Below are 15,701 nucleotides of genomic sequence, written 5' to 3' on the forward strand. Positions count from 1 at the left end.
AGCTGCACTGCCAGCAAAGGCTGGGTAGCAGCATCTTGGCATCTTGCTGAGGACAGGTCCATGAAACAGCAGAACAAAGCTTTTCTTTTTTCCTGCTCGAGCTATTTTGTACTTCAGTGCTGGAGGATCACCTGGAAATGGGGGGGATGTGATGTCACATTGATTGCTAATAGTCAGTTTGGCCCCGTGTCCTGATTTTTGCCTTTCCCTCACACTGTGCAAGAAAAAGCAGTTTGATGGGAAGGTTTGAATGTCTCTCTCTGATAACTAAGTGGGCTGCATTGTGTTGCAAAAGCCAACAAAGCAGGCTTAAATACCAGCTCAAAAACTACAGCAAGAGGTCCTTGGACAGCCAGATAGTATTGGCTTGGAAATGGGCAGCAGTGTCTGGATGGAACAAATGAAGATTCAGCTGTTTTTAATAACAGTGCAGCATGTTCTATCTTTCCAGACTTGTTTGATTTAAATTAATGGTAGTTTAACTAGTGTTAAATTGCCGTTAAAAGCAGAAGAACATTTTGTGTGTAATCAGAGGAGAGAAGGGGAGGAAGTTTCCCACCTTTATTTATTTTTTTTTTTTCCTGTGGAGAAGATGCATTTTTGTGTGCTTCAATTTAACTGCTGGCAGGAGGCCTGGTCTGATGAAGTAGCAGAGAGCCATCAGCTCCCACTATGTGTTGGAGGCCCTGCTGTCACTCCCTGTTCCGAGGTGTTGGGGCAGTGACAGGCACTGGGCTGGCTGATCCCTGGGGTTTGTTTTCCAGCAGGGGTTGGGATGTCCTGCTCCAGTGGGTACTGCAGCTGGGAGGAGTTCCCTGTGCAGCACCACTGGTGGCTGCCTGTCAACACCTGCCCTGGATGTCAACTGTGCTCCAGCAGCAGAGGTTCCCCCCAAGGGCACATCTGTAAAGCACAGCAGCCTCTCCCCAGGCCTGAGCTCAGCCTGGGGCTGTGCCCATGCAGTGACAGGGTTAAAACAGCTGTTAGAAAATGGAGGGTGAAGCAGCAGCAAAGCTGCCTGTCCTGCTCAGCTTGCTGAACTGATAAAAAGTTACTTATTTCTTCAGCTCACGTGGGGCTGGGATAATTTCCTGCTAGTTTAGCGAACTACTGATTCTCAGAAGAGCCAAAATATTTGGTGGGGGGAGCAGGTGTGAGGCTGCCCCTTCTGGGGTCTCAGTTTGGACAGGAAGGCCTCTGAACTGAGGTGTCCAATTGTCATACCCACCTGTGCACTCCACGTTCCCCTGAGGGGGGTGCCAATCTCTGTGCAGGGTTTGTCCTGGGTGCCAGGCACAGCCTGGCCAGGGAAGTGGTTTTCTGCTGCTCTACTGGAAGGGTCAGTTTTGAACAGCTGGTGCCAGGGAAAACCCAAATCATCTATAGTTTGGGTCTATCTGGAATTCACGGTCTAGCAAAATTTAATTCTGCAGCATAAAGGATCTGAAGGAACATTTAAAAAAAATGTGGGCCTTTTAATTGAATTAAATATTAATATGGATAATGCAATCAATGCTTTATTGATTGCGTTAGCCACAATAATGTTTAATTCAATAAGTCTGCAGTGCTGGATCTTTTTCTTCCCCTGTGTTTGTTTTATGCTGTGCAGCAATGTAATGCCATATGCTCTGCCTGGCTGTGTCCCCCAGGCTTGTTCTGCAAGAGCAGGAGATGACAGGAGTGGGAGAGGGCAGAGGAGCCAGGCTGTGCTCTGGGTTGAGCCCTCAGGTTGGCTGTATAAAGTCAGGCTCACCTGCGTGGCTGATGTACCCTGGGTTCAAGCCAGCTGCTCTTAGTGGCACGTGCCATTTTTAAAGCCCTCAAACAAGCAATATTGTTATTAATGTAAATGCTGCCCACGACCCCCTTGTGCTTTGGGTCTGGAGCCCGGGCCCGGTCCTTCGTTCCTGCTCTCAGCAGTTGGGTCCCAGCAGCTGTGTCAGTCGGAATGGGGAGATTTTCTACCCTGAGCTCACTGATGTGCTTCTGAAGAGGTGCCAGGTTCTGGTTTTAAACTCAGCCAAGCTTGAACGATTTTATCTGTGGTTGTAAGGCAGAAGGTTTTTATTAAATTAAAAGTCACGGTTTTGTTTAACTGAAAAATTGGAGGCAGATGTTCCTCCCAGCTCAGTCCCCTCACAGCACAGCGTTTCTGGTCTCTGGCTCCTTGCTTGCTGTGTACCTGCTGCACAAGCTGTGGTAAAAACATCCAGGAACAAGCATTTGTTCTTTTCCAGGTATGGCTTTTTGTGGCCTCTTTCAAGAGTGCTTGGTGAAACCCAGCGTAGCTCCATAATGAGAGAAGAACAAACTGCCTCCATGGAATAGCAGTTCCTATGCTGTGGGCTTGGAAAAGGGGGCTGCCCCTTGCTGCCTCGAGGCTGGTGAGCCACAGGCTTGCTCTGCCACCCATGGCAGGACACCAGACCTGCCCAGGGAGCTGGGTGGGTGTTTGGGCTTCTCCTGCACTCTGGGCCAGCGTGGGACACTGGGAATGCTCCCAACAGGCAGAGAAAGCGGGGCGAGGAGAGGGACCAGGATTTGATTTGGTCTTGTTGCACTCCATCTACATTTGTCAAATCCAAGGAAAAGCTCATACCCTTGCCTTTATTTCCTCCTTCCAGGGCCCATGTGTTTCAGCAGGAAGCCTTGATAGTGTGCAGGGAGTCTGGGTGCAGAAAGGGGGGGTACAGTGAGCCCAGCTGTAGTTAGCTATCCATTGGGACCAGGCTTGGACAGAGGGAACCTGAGTCAGGTACTTTAAACAGCATTTGGCCTGCAAAGACAGACTGTGAATGCCAAATGGAGATCCAGGCTTTGCAACTGGACTCCCAAATTTACACATAAATAAGTGACCAGATGCAGCAGCTCCTGGTTGTGGCACAGGCCCTTCACAGATATAAGATCCAGCAGTCAGAAGGAACCACAGTACCTACTGAAGGTCAGGCAAGGTAGTCCTGGCTCTGGATCAATCTCCACAATGATCTGTTACACTGGAGATGGCACTTGCACTACAGGCATGAGCAATGATATTGGACTGTGGTAGGTGAACATGCCTGAGTGCAGCAGGGACAGAGGCCTTGGGATGTGCTGCACAGTCCCACTCATAATTAGTGCACATTAAAGTAAATATTTAAACTGTCTTTATGTATTAAGTGATAATATTCATTTCTGATGTCATTCTTTCCCCTTGCTCTTCACACCCCTGAAAGAAAAGCACTTAAATCTTGTGATTTCAAAGCAGAGCACTCAGCAAGTGAAGAAATCCTTCATTTGAGGCTGCTTTGTCTCTTCAATGCCACGGCCACCCCCACCTCTCCTGTTCCTGCTTCACGGTGTCCAGGCTGCTCCCGTTATTTCTTTCATCTCCAAAAAGATGATCTGATAAAAGATCATTTTGTACCTGCTGGAGGGTGGAGATCCCCGTTTTGGTGCTGCCCAGGCCAGCACAAGGAGTTCACGTGCGCAGGCAGTGCTGTTGCACTGCCCATCAGCACTCTTGTGTCAAAGGGAAGAGGTTTTAATGCAGGGGCTTCAAAGCTCTGCCCTTGGGGTGAGCAGCAAAATTCTCCTGCTGAAGGGGCAGCTGCAAAGCTCAGTTTCCGAATCTTCACCTCTTGCTGATTTTTTGCAGGGTTTCTCCGCCCAAGTAGATCAGAGAGCTCCCTTTAATCTTCTCTCATTCACAACCGGGGTCTCTGTCCCTGCCGTGCCCACTTCAGAATTTCAGACTTCTCTCAGCATTCCAGCAGTTACACACTCCGGTTCCCAGACACTTCCCTCTAATGGATTTTGCATTAGTAGCTGGTAGCGGGAAATCTAGTACCAAAAGGTTAATGTACATCCATTAGTCCTTTCCCCCCCTTCTTCAGTGCTAGTAGAAGACAACCAATTTCATTAAATGCATTGGGTCTGGAATCACTTGAAGTTCTGTGTGTGCAGAGCTGTGGGGCTGTTAATATTGTCCTGTCTAAGCACTGCGGGTAAAGTGGGATTTGCAGGTGTTGATTGATACCTTTCAGGTGTTTTCCAGCCTCCACAACTTCTCTTTTCCTCATCAGAAGAGCTGGGGTTTTGGAGACCTGCTCCTTCCATCGATCGGGTCACTCGCTCGGCACCTCCTCCCTCCCGACGGGAAGCTCCGTGCTCTCAGCTGCAGGCAGGGTGAAGGAGGAGCAATGTCAGGGTACCTGGGACTGTTGTGGGGGCAGCTGAGGGAGCTCGGACAGCCAGGCTCTTCCTCCACCTGCAGCAAGTGGTTTTGTCCCTCCTCCCCCTGAAGCCAGCACGGCAATCCCTTGTGCCGCTAATTGGAGCGAAGCTGAACCCTGGGAGTATCTCATTGCAGGCTCTGACCTGCACTTCAGACAAGGTCAAGCTTTTTCACTGCAAAAAATCTGTTACTCTAATGATCACAAGTGGTGAGCGGGAGGGGTGGAGGGGGGCTGGCTGTTTGTTTTGCCTCCTGATGTGTTTATGAGTTGAGGAGCTTGCCACATTCTTTAAGTGAAACCTTATGTTTTAGCACAGCAGACTTTCACGAGTTAGTAATTTGGGTCATGGTACTCTCCTGCTGACTGTCTCTGATGGGGGGGGGGGGGATTTGCACAGCAAGGTTTTGGTAGCAGGAGAAGCTGCTAGAAGCTTCCCCCATGTCCTACAGCAAGGAGCAGCAGAGACAGCCTGTGATGAACTTACTGCAGCCCCCATTCCCTGTCCCCCTCTGCCACTGGGGGAGAGGAGGTAGAGAAAAAAAAATCTCTGTACTGAAGGCTCACTAATTTGAAGATATTAAAGGTGAAATGGGGGTAGACAAAGCTGGGTGCATGAGCAGCTTAAAACAGTGCAGAGTCAGGGCCAAAAGAAAAGAAAAAAAATCCCACGGGCTTTAATTTCACTTAATGAGAAACCATTCACAGCGTTCCATTTCTGATCCATATCTTTCCATTTCTATTGTAATGGTAATTACTGTAGCAGTTTATTAACAAAGAAATCATTTGATAGCTTTCACATGTTCCCATACTTCAAGTATCTAACAACCTATTGATCCGATAGCTTGGCAGCCTTCCTGATTGAGGAGCTGGAGTTTGATTTTTTTTCTAAGCACTTTGATCATTTCACATGCAAAGGATAATTATTTCCCTGGTTGAAACAAGGGATGGATTGCAGAACGATGGAGTCTACAGGGTCTTCTTGAGTGTGATCCCTGCTGCATCCAGTTGAACAAGCAGCGTCCGTGATATTGTAGAAGGACCTTGAAAAATTGTCTTTGGGTTGGATTTCTGATCCCTGAGTTCCTGTGACCAGCAATGAATAGGTATGCAGCCCACCTCTTCAAGGTGACTGGAGAGATTTTCCTGGACAGCAGCTCACACTGGTAGAGAAGCTGAGGGCATTACAGGAGGGCTGTGCAAGGTGTGGAGCCTTGCCTGGAAAGAGGCCCAGATACTTCAGTCAATGCGCTTGGACCAAGCGCCTTTGGTGGCATCGTGAGCCCTTCTAGAAGGAACAAGGGGAAGGAAATGGGTGGGAGCAATTCACTGTGAGTTTTCTCATGCAGGTTTGGAAAGAACAGAAACATTTGACCTCTGTGAGGAGAAGCTGCTACCTGTGTCCTCTCGGGACTTTCCTAATGGGCCCCTGATTTGGTTGGTAATTCATTCGTCCCTGGAACAGCCTGGATTGATCATGCAATGCCCAGGTGACCCTACAGCCTGTCGGGAATAAGGTACTGGAAGAACTTGAATTACAGGTCGGTCATTTTCCCATCTAATATATCACAGACTGAAAGCTTTATGACTTCAGAGCTTACTGTATTAATTTTATGCATGAGTGCTTTATTTTTGCCATATGAGATATATCACTGGCTTACCAGAGCAAAATATCATTAGACCTGGAAAGGGATTTGGTCACTTACACTTTGTCACCAAGGATCATTGCACATAGATTATGTAGGGCTGTACTGTGCCATTTCTCATGTGTTTATTAAGTGATTATAAATATCGAGCAGCTCGCCTTCAGGGGACACTTGGGATCTGTTATTGTAGTAACATTTCATTGAGAAAGATGGCACACACAGAGTGATTTGTGCCTTGGGAGGGTCCAGCAAAGGGTCTGTCTGAGGAGAAGGCAGAGGTGTGTTCTGCCTTGAAGGAGCCCTCCTTCATTGGTTTTAGTCTTAGCTGTCCCCATTCCTGGAGGTGTTTAAGGAGAGGCTGGATGTGGCACTCACTGCTCTGGTCTAGTTGAAATGATGGTGATTGGTCACAGGTTGGACTTGATGACCTTTTTCAGCCTAAATGATCCTGTGATTCTGTTATCATTGTGCATCTTCTCTCATCCTGGTGGCTGCCATGGAGGGCAGGATCCTGAGACACACACTCTGCTTGTGCCAGAGCCCTGGAGTTAACCAGATCAAAGTACTTTGGGTACTTTGGTTTCCCCCCTTCTCAGTCCAGGATGTCACTCTTGAAAACACCACAGACTTGGCCCTTCAGAAGTGCTGAGCCCACGGTGTTTATTATTTCAATGATAATGAATGGAAATTTTATATGAGCCCATAAAATCCATCTGTTCACTGTGAACATTCAGCCCACTTCTGCACCGGCCATTTAGTGGCATGAGGTGGCAGGACAAGGGTGAGGGCTTCAAACTGACAGAGGTTTAGATTAGATATCAGAAAGAAATCCTTCCCTGCTGAGGCACAGGTTGCCCAGAGAAGCTGTGGCTGCCCCATCCCTGGAAGTGTCCAAGGCCAGGTTGGATGGGGCTTGGAGCAACCTGGGGTAGTGGAAGGTGTCCTTCCCATGGCAGGGGGGTGGAACAAAATGGTCTTTGAGGTCCTTTCCAACCCAAACCACTCTATGATTTCCCACAGCCTGAAACTATGCAGGAGTCCACCTGAGAGCTCTTCACTCCTCAGTCACCGAGTCCAAAGATCAGCCCCCACCTCCAGACTTTCCATTTTCTGCCAAGACCGACAATGACCTGATATCAGGTTTTCCCAGGAATTCTGTTCCTTTTTTGTCACTGCAGTGGGGTTTATTTTTCCACAGAAAATTAACTTGTAAAGCAGGATAGTTGGCAAAGGCTGGGCTTCTTCTAGAAACTGATGCTTCTTTAGATCCCTTCTTTTCCTTTAAAATCTTATATCAAAATATTTCCCACTGGGTACGTAAAGCACAACCTGAAAATGTGGCTGCTCTCCATTTCTAGATTTCCACTTAAAACTGAACAGCTCGGGCCCACCTTTGATTAAGTGATCCACAGAAGAAAAAAACAAACCTGCTATCTGCCTCTTAAAAGTTAATTAATGCTTCCGTAATTCACTAATCAAAAAGACCGAGATGAGAAGTAGGCGAGCAGTTAAAGAGCTGCATAAATCCACCAAAAAACACTGATAGAAGCCTGCAGTTGTGTTCCGAGCCTGAGAACAGGAGCAAATGGGGTTAAAATGATTTGTGACCAGGAGGAGGAAGAATTTCCTTCTGTTACGTGACTGCATGTAACTTTTATTAGTTTGATGATGTACAGTGGGACAATTTCTCTTGGAAATGGCCTTTTGGTTAACTTTTCATCTTCCTTCCCAAAGTTAACTCTCCCTCACGGTGGTTTGAAGCACAGCTCCCTGAGATTTGCTGGCCCCCAACTTTATTAGTTACCACTTTTTGTCATTGGAAATGATCTATTTCAGTTTTGCAGGTAAGTGAGCCCTCGCCCTTTACTCTGTAGCATTTCCACAGCAGGGCAGGGATGAAACGTTTTGTTGGCAAAAAATAGTAAGAACAAAACTCGTAAGGCGTTGCATTGACAGTTACATCACTTTTACACCAGCTCCTCTTTGGGAATTAGAGGCTCTGTGCTAATTTAATATCACTAAAGGGGCCCTGGTTTTGGTGTGATCTGTCCTCCTGGTTTGCATTCCCAGCCATTGTCACTTCAGTGTGACCAAATAACATCTGCAGAAGTACCAAGATCACTTTTACCTGTGAAAGGCACGAGTTCCCAGGGGCAGAGAGGCGGTGCAGATGGACATACATTTATCACCAAATAGACAGGAGAAAAGCAGGTGGAGGGGCCTCTTGCTCATACCCACGGGAATAATTTCCTGTGGGGAATGCAGCTTTTGAGATCCACTGGGAATGGAGCTTTTGAGATCCAACCAGGTGTTGCTGTTGCTGGATGCATCCTCCTCTCGTGAGGCCAAGTTTTACCCCTGCATCTTCCCCAGGGGCAGGTTCTGGTCCAAATTTCTGTTTGTCTGAAGGGAATGTGGCTCAGCTGTTTTCACGTTTTCTAACCTGCTCAGTCCCTCTTTTCCCTTCAAAGGTCACGGAAAGGCTGGGACACCTCAAGGCTTCCCTTGGACAAGGCTGCAGCACCCTTGTCCACTGGTGGCCCCTGCACATGGAGGCAGCAAAACCTTTGCTATGATGTGTTATGTTCCTACAGGTGTTTTCTATTCCCAAAATGGTGTCTTCAGCCTCAAAAATGAAACCCAGATGCCCCTGGCTGGGTGATGCTGGTTGAAGAGTGTGTCTGACAAAATGACAGAACAAGTCTGTGGGTTTCTCCAAACCTCTCCATCCTGCTCAGGGTTAGAGGTGCAGCAGGCCAAGCCTGGCCAGTGACAGTTCCCTTGCTGCTGTAACTCCTTCTGAGGATGTGTGTGTCATTCCCTGGTCAGGAATCAGCCACATAAATTTCTATTTCCACACTGACCTACCCATCGAGATCTTGTCTCCCATTCATTAACTCCTTATTTCTGCTCTTGACATGCTTTCACAGAGGAAATTCCCTGTATTTCTGCTACAAGGCATCACCGTCACTGGTAGCACACAAAGACTGGGGGACTTTGGCCTAGGAAGCGATGGCTTTGGTTTGCCATCCACTTTCTCAAATGCAGGAGGATGGAGCCCAGGGTGCCACTGTTGTGGTGAGAAGCTGGAGACCAGCCTGGGATCTTCTGAGAAGAACCCAAGAGGAGCAGGCAGGTAAACCCCATCATCTCATGGCACTTGTGGTATCTCCACCTCACAGGCTTTATGGTATCTGCACTTTTCCCATGCTGTCCCTTCCCACCTCTTCCACCCTCATGGAAATTTTAAGGCTTGTCTTTCCCTGTGTGCCCCTGCTCCTTTGCCTGAGGCTCCTGTGCCTCCTCCCATCTCTTGTTTTCCACAAAAGCAGTGGGATTTAGGATGTTTTAAGTCGAACCACGAGGGCTAAAACATCCCATGGAGCTTTCACAGCGTGATAACAAACCGGCTCTATTACCCAGGCACGTCTCTATTTGCCTTCCCTTCACGCTGGAGGGTGAGGAGGGGCCCTGCCACTGTTTGTTTGGAAACACAATTAGCCCAAGTGCACAGGCCTGCGGCAAGCCAGGAGGATAACCTTGAATCCAGGGAAAGTTAGGGGGAATTTAAAGCCATCTGCAGCTCCAATGGGTCCCCACGCACCCCTTTCGCTCGCAGTTTCTGTCCGTGCCAGTAAAGTGCCAGAAGATCCGCAATACAATGGGAAATTGCTTCTTTGGGTATCATTGCATCTTGACTTAGAAGTGCTTTAACCTTGGCCTCATGCTTCCTGCGGGGCCTGTTGTCTTTGCTGCAGAAGTGCCGACACCAGCCAGGAACGTGGAGGATTTTCCATCTGAGTAAAATTAAAGCCCGAAACCTTTACCATCCTCTTGATGCCAGACATGCTCTACCTGCATTAACTTGAGCTTAATGGACTGCAAAACGAGCCTTTCAGCGTGTATGGGAGTGGATTATTTGCAGGAGAGCAAGTTCCTCACATTTTTATCTCTTCCCTTTCTCAAAGCTTTTGTCCTTTGAAAAAAAAAAAGAGAAATGGCAACGACAGCCAAATTATAGGAACAGAGCAGGGCCTAGGAAGTCCAGAAACCTGTTTGAGCGAGGCAGAGGGTGCATCCACCAAGCCAGGTAACTAATGAAAACAGCAAAGACCACTGGTCCCTATCTGCTAAACCAAAATGATGTTTATTAACCAAGTACTTGGTGGGCAGAGTGGGGAGGCCCTGGCACAGGTTGCCCAGAGAAGCTGTGGCTGCCCCATCCCTGGCAGTGTCCAAGGCCAGGTTGGACGGGGCTTGGAGCAACCTGGGATAGTGGGAGGTGTCCCTGCCCATTGACAAGGGTGGAATGAGAAGGACTTTAAAGGTCCCTTCCAACCCAAACTATTCTATGATTCTATGCTCATTATACATAACTTGTAAGGGCAATGTAAAGCCTGTTGAGCCCCATTTTTCACCTGCCTCCTTGGAATTTTGCCCTTGAGATTCATAGGATTTTTTCCAGAGCTCCCTAGACATGGATTTGGCTGTTTCTCCAAATGCAGAGCCAAGCCAGTGCTGCAATACCTGCAGAGATAATCCATGTGGGCAATGGGATAATCCCTGTTTATAAGAAGGTGGGAGAGCAGGCTGGTGGTTTCTTTTCAAGCTTTCCTGGGTGATCCCCATCAGGAGAACAGCACATGGAACACTGTGTGTGTTTAATGGCCACAAGTACCTTCACTGTGTCCTTTCCAGTGCCAGATGCCTTGCAATCTAAATGAGGAGCTTTAATGGTGGCATTAATTATTATTGAAATCCTGCTTTGTCCCACTGAAACAAGTTTAAATAACTCTTGCTCTTTCTCTCTCTCCCTCCTTTCCCCGGATCCCCATCTCCTGTATCTGACACCAATATGGCAAAGGCTCCTTTTGCCTGGCTGGTTGGTTGGGCCACCAAAATGGGGCAAAGTGCAGAAAGGGTCAGGCACATGAACCCACAGCAGCTGGGAAGGACACCCTGAAACTGTCAGATAATGTCCCCTGGTGCTTTATACACACTGTACCCACTCCTGCCTTCTTCTGTGGGAAGCCCAGTGCCAAGAAAGTATCAACTGGCAGCTCCCAGGGATGCTGGGATAGATAACTTTAATTTTTAATTAGATAGCTAATTAAATTAATTAATTAGATAAATGCAGGTAACTCTTCCCTGTGAGGGTGGGGAGGCCCTGGCACAGGTTGCCCAGAGAAGCTGTGGCTGCCCCATCCCTGGCAGTGTCCAAGGCCAGGTTGGACGGGGCTTGGAGCAGCCTGGGATAGTGGAAGGTGCCCCTGCCCCTGGCAGGGGGGCAGAACAAGATGGTCTTTGAGATCCCTTCAACCCAAATTGTTCTGTGGTTCTATTCCCCCAGGGACCAGCGTGGCCAGAGGACACGAACTCCCCGAGAAAGGAGAGGCTTTGTCTGTCTCACATTGAACAGCCATCGATGCCCAAAAGGTGGGGCCACCTCTGCAGGTGGGTGCAACCATCACCTGTCCCACAGCCTGGGCAGGGAGGAGACCAGGAGTGCTGGGGGGGGCACCTTCTGTGCCAGCCTGACAACTTTCCTGTTGGGCTTTGTCTTTCCTTCCAATTTCCTAGTGCATAACTATCCCTTGGTCAATGTGTGGCTGAGTGGGGGCATGAACTGGCATCTTCTGAGAGCAGACCTCTTGTAGGCACTGAAGTTAGTCATGGTGAAAAGATAGACTGCCTTAAAAAAAAAATCCCTCTGAAAATGTAGGAAGCATATCTGCAAATACAAATAAATACAATATGGTGTATTAAATTAACCTTAAAAGGTCCTTTCCAACCCAAACCTTTCCATGGTCCTAAATATATAAATATACTCACTTACTTCCTTTCCATGTATTCTAAACTGTGTCTTAAAAGCTGAGCTTCCACACTAGAAGGACGGTGGATGGGCCCTCTTTCCCCTTTAGCAGCCACCAAAGGCAAACACTTCATGGCTGGTGCTGTGCTGGAATGTGAGGATCTGCTCTTTGCCTGTAGCGTGAGCAGAGCTGTGGCTGTGGGGGCTGTGGCAGATCCAGCACCTGAGCCAGGCCCTGGTCACCAGGGGACCTGACTCACCATGTGCCGCTGAAGCCATTCCATGCTGCTGCCTCCAGGAGCACTGGGAGGATGGACAGTGCCCAAAGTCCAGGATTTTCCCAGCCTTAGCCTGGTTTTTTGAGCGTGCCTTGCTGGCTCCCGGGGGGACGACGACATCATCCCGCCGATGCTCTGCAGGTGATCTGGAGCTGAATCAGCCCCCCTTGGGGTGTGCAGGAAATAATCCAGTAATTATAAAACCATCTTGAGTAATGGCATATTAATGAGGACAGGGAAAGGTGATGCTCTCAGGGTGGGCTTTCCCACTGCTGGGAGGAGGAGGGAGCCGTACACAGCACTTGGGGGGGACAGAAAATGGCATCCCATGAAAGGAGTGAGGAAGGAGGGTGTAAGGAACCCTGGGGGAAGGAGCATTTTTCTGGCTCTGGGTCTGTTTCTTCTGCAGAATTCACTGCTATTCCTGCTGAAGGTGTTGCCTCCAAGCTCTCCACTCTCTGACCTGCTCTTCTGCTCCAGTTCCTTTTGGCTCCCTTTTCTAGCCACATCTCCTGGGCTGTATCATTTCTGTCTCCCCTCATCTCCCCTCTTTATTCCTCATTTTTCCAACCCATCCACTCTGCCTTCCCCTACTTTCTGCCCTACCAAGCCCCCTGCTCTTCTCTGCCTCTTCATCCACCTTCTTTTCTCCATCTCCCACTACCTGTGGTATTTTTGAGGAGTGGCAGCCCAGGGGACGGGAAGGACGGTGCCCATGGAGGAGGTTGTGTTCCCCTATCTGATAACATATGTATCAGGCACCTTTCCCTTCAGCTGGCAGCCTCGGGAAGCCCAAGACGAACCTTTCAACAAGATTAAAGAGATGGTATTAATTGCTATTGATCACAGGTCAACAAATTAAATTGCATCTGCAACTGCATCTCTGAAAGGTCTAAATGAGAACAGTAGTTAATGGGTCTGGCTGGCCCAGAGCTGTGATTAATTAAAGGCAGAAATGAACTACAACGTTAAAAAAAAAAAAAAAAAAAAAAAAAAAAAAAAAAAAAAAAAAAAAAAAAAAAAAAAAAAAAAAAAAAAAAAAAAAAAAAAAAAAAAAAAAAAAAAAAAAAAAAAAAAAAAAAAAAAAAAAAAAAAAAAAAAAAAAAAAAGGCAGAAAGGAAGGAAGGAAGGAGATTGGGATGAGGATGAAACTCTGTGGTGTCTCTGGAGAGCCCTTGATGGGATTTCAGTTCTGGATCCACCCTGGCCTGACATGGGCTGAGAGGAAGCAGAGTCAATGATTTTTGGGGCTATTGCTCCAAGCACACCAGTGCTGTGGAAACACTGCCCAGCCTATGACTGGCAACCTTTCCACATGAAGAGTGGAAGCTTTCCCAAAAAATCTGTTCTGTGCCTACTGCTTCTCCCTGCGATCCCCGCTGACGCCGTGGTGCACGGGGAGAGCTGTGGGATCCCTCAGCAGGACTGTGTGTCTGACACCACTGGATTTGGGGGAATCAGATCCCTTCTGCGGTCCCAGCAAGCATCTCATGGAGACCCTGCAGACACCTGTGTGATGGGAGCTGCAGGGCTCTCCTTCACATCACCACCCGCACACTCCAGCTCCCTGCGCGTGGTCCAGGGCGTGTCCCCTGCCATCAGCTTTTTATTTTCCACTTGTTTGAGACACAGTGCCCTGAAAGGGTGAAGGGAAAAAACCAAGCATTCCCATGTTGCTCAGCAATCCCACTGCTGGTCCCATGCTGGTCCAGCACCGCAGCATCCTGGTGGCAGCTGGGAGAAGAGCACTCCTGGGTGGGAATAAGGGCGCTACAGTGACTCCTTGGGAAATAATGAAGTAGCACAGCATGGAATGGAGATGGTGCTTAATTATTAACGAAGAAAATAATAATATGTGGCACGTATAGAGCTGTACTTGTTCCAAGCACTGTACAAACATTAACTACAGTAATTAAGCTGTAATTAATTGGAGTAACTACTAATCAGTGTAAATAATGATGCATCTGGAGGTACCGAATGGAGTTTGTGAACTGAAAGCAAATTTCCATGTTCGGGAAATGGCATCAAATATAAAATGGCACCAGAAAAAGGCCAAACCAGATGGAGGTTAAAGCGAGAGGCTGGGAGCTGTGTCAGTCCACGGCAGCTCCCAAAAAGGGAATCCCGGTTTGGCAAAGCAAAGCTGCTTTACTGAGTTACGGCCGAGATGCTCCCTGGGCAACACATCCTGCCCCTGGGACTCTTGTGGCTATTCCCAGGCTCCAAGCCCACTCCTCCCACTCCAGCAACACTCACCAGCACTGTGGAGAGACAGGGGCTGGAGCAAGGGATGAGATGGGGAATTGGGAGCTTGAGGGGCTGATGATCAGCAGAGTAAAATACACCACAAGTATGTAATTTTGGGGTTTTTTGCTGGTTCACACACTTTATATTTAACAAAATAGTTTTTTAATAATATAGTCTTTTACACATCAAATATTGTTTCTAGGACACCTCCCCCCCCTCGTCCCCCATTTTTACAGATTGTTTTTGTCCTCACTAGTTTCAGGCACACTATTGTTTGACAGTTTTGAAACGGGATAGTCATTGACAGGCAACAGCTCACACAGGACTGTGGCGATGGCACCGCTGACGCTCGGCCTGCAGGAGGTCAGTGCTCAGCTGCACGGCAGCAGCTGCTGTGCTCATGCTCCTCCCACCCCTGCCCTCCATGAAACACCAAAATGGGGAAGAAATAAAAATGTAAAGGCAACAGTGTGTATGAAGCGAGCCCGATGTGCTGATCCGCTGGTGGAAGATGCCATGGGGGGATCTGCAGCTGCCGCTGCTGAGAGCAGGTGCTGGGCTGAATGTGAACTCTGAACAAAATAAGCACCATCACCCTCACGGCCACGACCAAAAAAAAGCAGGAACCAGTGATGGGAAAGGCTCCTGCGCTCACCTGGGCAGGCAGAGCAGGGAGATGACATTGGTGGCTTTTCTTTCACAGCATCCCTGGGAAGCTGCAGCCGGAGGAAGCAGGAGACGCCAGTGCCGAAAAGCCCGACGGGGTCGCTCGGCTGCAGGTGGGACCATGGGGACATCTCCTCCTGGCAGGCAGGCACGGAGCTGCTCCTACAGACACCCCTCACCAGGAGCCAATTCCCATGGATGTGGCCAGCCCAGCCCCGTCCCCCCGTGCAGGATGGATGCTCCCAGGGAGAGCCAGGGCAGCAAAAGGCCTGCCTGCCAGCTGAGCCAGGTTAGTGCCATGGGACATTCCTGGAAACCTCCCTGTGTGTGGGGATCAGGTCTGTGTGACCTGCTGTTGCTGAAGGCAATGAAACGCTGCCCTTGGCTCCAGCAGGGGCAGCCTTGGCACCAAGGGACACGACAAGGCAGGTGGGCACACACTCAGCCCGAGAACCGGGAACAGGTGGAGCCCTCATCCCTCACCACAATGCCCAGCCAGGTAAGATGTTGCTTTCTCGGTGCCTTTTCATCCCCTCCTGCCTGGCTGCCCTGCCCTGCCCTGCCCACGCAGCCAGGGTGGGCTCCTGCTCCCATCAAGGTCACGGTGATGTGTAGGTGTCTTCAGCTTTATTGTCCCCACTCAGTGGAGAAAGTGTAACACAGATACAGCTTTGTGTCTTGGCTGTCTGGCCCATACCTGTGCTTCTACCTCGGTCCTGCTGCAGGTTACATTCCAGTTGTGTTTTTTTTTTTAACACCCTGCTCCCCTTTTAATTTTTACCTCCCTCCTGTCCTTAGTGCCACTCCCGCTTACAGACACAATAAAAATGCTCCATCCATT

This window comes from Empidonax traillii, unplaced genomic scaffold (genome assembly GCF_003031625.1).
Source record: "Empidonax traillii isolate 1590-97213 ecotype Southwest subspecies unplaced genomic scaffold, ASM303162v1 scaffold284:size1552100, whole genome shotgun sequence".
NCBI classification, from domain to species: Eukaryota; Metazoa; Chordata; class Aves; order Passeriformes; family Tyrannidae; genus Empidonax; species Empidonax traillii.